Here is a 5,023-nt window from a genome sequence, read left to right on the forward strand (position 1 = left end):
TTGTCTCCTCTTCGGTGACGGAGAGGAGCGCTAAGCATTGAAGTGTATAAATGTAATGTTATTACCAGTTTAAATATGCGTGTGGCACGTTTGGACTTGTAAATAAGACATTCAGTGTCTCGTCATGAAGAGCGCTAATCAGTCACCGTGCAGTGACTGAAATATTGTAAGAGAAACAATCGTTTTTATCCGTTCGCAGCGTCCCCCTGCCTTGTGCCTGTGATCGAAGAGGAGATAACCACTCCAAAATGTTTGCTTCTCACAAGTCTAAATAGGTGACGCTGCGAACTGATATAGGTGTAACACCATTTGTCTACAGGTGGAAATTTTCTCCGTGACAAAACACAGTGAATGGCTTATTTACGAGTCCAAACATGCCGCACGCATATTTGAACTGATAATAACATTACATTATGCACTTCACAGCTTAGCACCCGTCCCCCGCTCCGTAACACGATTATATATGTCTCTTATAATCAAGGTCACAGCAGCCTATCACAAACATTTGGAATGTGGAACAGGAGAAGAATGAAATTTATTTCCCACAGCTACTCATGAAAGTTCTGTGCTATACTGAACATAACTTTATTATAATTTCGTAGTTAAGAAAAAGATTCAAAATAGATATTGCCAGAACAATCATAATCATTATGCATTATAAACATTTGACTTACTTGCAAGACTGTTGTGCCTATAACTGAATTAGACAAACACCAATAAACACCAGAGACAAACCACATGTTTGTTTCTGGTGGCGAATTTGCCATTAAAAGGGAGAGAATCCCTTCTCAGTGAGATAAAGTTGAAGAACCTGCATGTCTACTTCTTAATTCAAAAATGTTTAATTCTCTTTTTTTTAACACAAAACAAAGTTTTTCATGTCTTTTCCTGTTGGTAGCCGCGTATAGTACTGCTCCGTACTTTGAAATCGTGGGCATGGCATAACTTGAAACACAAATTAAACTAAATTCAACATTATGCGACATTTCATAAGAAAAATCATAGAAGATAGAAGATAGTTCATAGTTTAAAGGACATATTTCATTTTCTTTTTCATCCTAAATCGTTAACTATTAAGCAGCAGAGAAAAGAGAAAGATGAATATTTTCATTAGACAAAATGTTAATAACAAATTTTAGTACAATTATTGTGGCTGAGACACGGGTTCTAAACCACTTACCTTTCTTACATTATACCATTGTCGCATAACTCTTGCAGTCTGTGTCTTGCCAATTATAATTACATAGTAATTATAATTGTACAGCTGCAATAACTAGAGCCGTCACTCGCAAGTACCACTTGGCAACATGTACCATACTTCCGATATTAGTTGTAGGTGATTATACAGTCGTGAGCAGACAGACAGCCTGACAGCCCACCCGTCCCTTGACCCAACTGAACAGCAAAGATATGGCAGGTGAAGAGAAGAGAAAGAGCTCAGCCAGCACAAGGCTAGTATTCCTTTTCAGCAGAGTAGTCTAAAGCAACGTAAAATCCAGCACCCAGTTCTAGAGCACAATGCATTACTACGTACGTGAAGTGAACCCATGACCTTATGATGATGAGCAACATGTTAACCCTTAGATTGTGTTCCTTCCTGTATAGTAACAACACAATTATATAACTACTAGCTATCTGCGATCCACCTATGTCTCTGCTAGTGATATATTATCAATTTTAAAATTTATCCACAGATGATATTAACAGTAGAGACATCTTACTTCAAATCTTAGTGTTTGAATGTCTTGCTTATAATTTTTCTGCACCATGTGCTCTGTTTTTGGCGCAAAACAAAACCAGTTGCACTGCCAGAGTTTAACGTGATGGTTGTGAATTCTTACTGGGTAGTTCACACTGAAGAGGCTCAAGGATTAAATATCCAAAAGCCGAAACCCGGGTATGTGAATGTCCTAAACTGCATAATATTTTATTTTGTGTTATTAAATGCATTAATTCTTTCCGTTTTCCTCACATACTGTTTTTGTCTTGGTGCTGTACGGGATTAATTTAAGACTTTAGCTCTTATTTCTAGCAGGTGAATGCTTTTTAAGCATCATGACGCTTTGTGAGAATTTATAATTTATAACTTTATAATGCTATTTTGCCTACGATTCACCTGTTTCTGCTGGTGATATCATCTACTTTAAAATTTATCCACCGATAATATTAACAGTCGAGACATCTTACTTCAAATCTTAGTGTTCGAATGTTTTGCTTATATATATATATATAAATATACGCACATACACACAAACACATATATATGTATATGTATATATATATATGTATGTACGTATGTATGTATGTATGTGTGTATGTATGTATGTATGTATAGGCGCAGGCATGGCTGTTTAGTAAGAAGCTTGCTTCCTAACCACATGGTTCCTGGTGCAGTCTCACTACGTGGCACCTTGGACAAGTGTCTTCTACTACAGCTCCATGCAGACCAAAGCCTTGTGAGCGGATTTGGTAGACGGAAACTGAAAGAAGCCCGTCGTGCGTGTGTGTGTGTATGTGTGTGCGTGTGTGTGTCTTTGTGTCAGTATTTTCCCCCCGTCACCGCTTGACAACGAGTGCTGGTGTGTTTAAGTCCCTGTACTTTATTGATTCGGCAAAAGAGATCGATGAAATAAATACCAGGCTCTAAAAAACTGTACAATACTTGATTCATTCAACTAAAAATTCTTCGAGGTGATGCCTCAGCATGGCAACAGTCTAATGACTGAAACAAGTAAAAGTAAAAATGTATTTCCTAGTTATTAAGGCCTTCTCCAGACATTTACAATGAAGGATATGTGAAATAGAATAAATCAACTATTGAAACTGTGTAGTGATATCGACATTTGCATAATTTGTTTAACTAGACACAAATCCATTTATTTCAGAGGGCGTGACTTGTAGGATATGGAAGCATTCATCCCTTCCGCTTAGCCAATGTAAACGAGCAGAAATTACCTCGTGTAAAGAATGACACTGCGAGGCTGTCTTAGTATTCAGTTAAGTTACCTTAAGCGCACAGTACTGACCACAATGTTGGGGAATGAATGATTATAAGAATAATCTTAGACGACATGTCAATAGGAAGTCATAATGGACTGTTTGAGGTTTAATCAGAATCAGTGTTGGTTTAGGGGGGGTATCACCGCTAGGATATGTAGCCACATGGGTAGTATTGTAGGGAAAAGCATTAAGGTTAGTATTATTGAATTGGGTGGAGTTACTAAGGGTTGTATTATTGCATTTAGGTGGGTTTGGATGGAATTCAATGGGATAGATTATTGGTTCTAAGGAGAGGCGTTGAAGTCAGCGTTTGTTAGAGGATGCAGTTATGGATCCTAAATTAGACGCGCAGGTTGAAGAAAGAAAGGTGGTTCGAACCATAGGATCTCGCACTTCCTGCCCTTAGAGGGCTTAGAGCTCGTAGGTATAATGGGTGGGTTCAGATAGGGAGGCTTGTAGTCATTATAACTTCGATTTAATTGTTGAGGATGTCGAGTGCGAGGCGTAGGTGTTTTTTGAGGATTGATGGATTGTTGATGAGTGGAAGAAGGTTTGGTGGGTCTGGGATTAGTACTAGGAAAGAGATGTGCAATTTTAGTTCTAAGTTTAGTGCTGGAGATATAAGAGATCTTTTCATGGAAATCACTGATCTGGAGAGCTTGATTATAATCTGGAGAGTGATTGTTAAAAATGTCTTCATCAGCTGTTAAGTTGAAGATTCTGATACAGATGCCGGTGACTATGCTATTGAGGGTAAGAGTAGGTTGATTAGATAGGACATTGGTATATTGTAATGATTGATTGGTATTATAGAAAAAGTGATATGGGTTAATATTTAAACCAAGAGAAACGTCTAAAAAATCGGCCACTTTGGTGTCATTTTCGAAAGAGATAATTAGGTTGTAATTTTTTAAAAGTTCATGGAAGGTTTTCTTGGTGCGTTCAGCAGGTCGAGATAGACGAGTGGCTATAAGAAGTGCATCGTCCCTGCAGAGCCCTCCGGAGAGGTTGGTGAATTGTTGTTTAATTTCGGAAAGAAGAAATAGGCCAACTAGGTCAGTAACCAAGGCTGAGTCAGAAGAGCCCATGGTCATATCAAAGAAACCCGTAGACGAGTTGCGAGTACAGTAATTATCCTTAAAGTAACTTAGTGTTTTCCTAGCAATTAGGATGATGTCAATACCAGATCAAGAGATAAATGCATATTACCTAGCAGAGATTAGGGTTTTATTTAAGAGAATAGGTGATGTTGAAGCATAGTAATTAGAGATGTCAAACTGGGCCATTAACCAACTAAACACTTTTTATCTCTGTTGCTACACATTTCACAAATAAAACTATTTATCTGAAAACTCACCCTTGACTGCAAAATCTTGATTTACAATATCATCAGACGTTGAAAATAAACGGAAATTACTGATGTCATACGTACAACGAAAACAGTTTAACATAATTTATTCAATTTATTTGAAGCACGAGACAACTAGAAAATGTATCATAACACTATTTATCAAGTTATTAAATAACATCATCATCATCATCTTAATTCTCATAGTTATTCAAAACAGTTTTCTTTCTAATATGGAAATTTAACCAACTACACAGTTGAACCTTTTATACGAAATGCTCTTAATGATAATAAACTTCCTTACTAACATTATCATCAACGTTTCTAGAAGAAATGCTAAATACACACACGCACACACACACACGCACACACACACACGCACACACACACACGCACATATATGTATGTATGTATGTATGCATATTAAATGTAAATATAAAGATTACTAATTCGTATGTTGCCATGATATTCAACTTGGAAAATGTAGCAAAGAAATAATACGGCAGATGATAAATACCTAATTTTATCTTGAGCTAATGCTGTGATATTAAAATCCGAATATAATCTCATTTGTGCAAGACAATGACATCAAACTATCTACTCATGATATCTAATTACAGTTATTCCGTCAGCACTACTACTATCACTGCCGCCATCCATATCTTCATAAATTCC

The sequence above is a fragment of the Octopus bimaculoides genome, chromosome 7 (genome assembly GCF_046866305.1).
Source record: "Octopus bimaculoides isolate indiv1 chromosome 7, ASM4686630v1, whole genome shotgun sequence".
Classification (NCBI taxonomy): domain Eukaryota; kingdom Metazoa; phylum Mollusca; class Cephalopoda; order Octopoda; family Octopodidae; genus Octopus; species Octopus bimaculoides.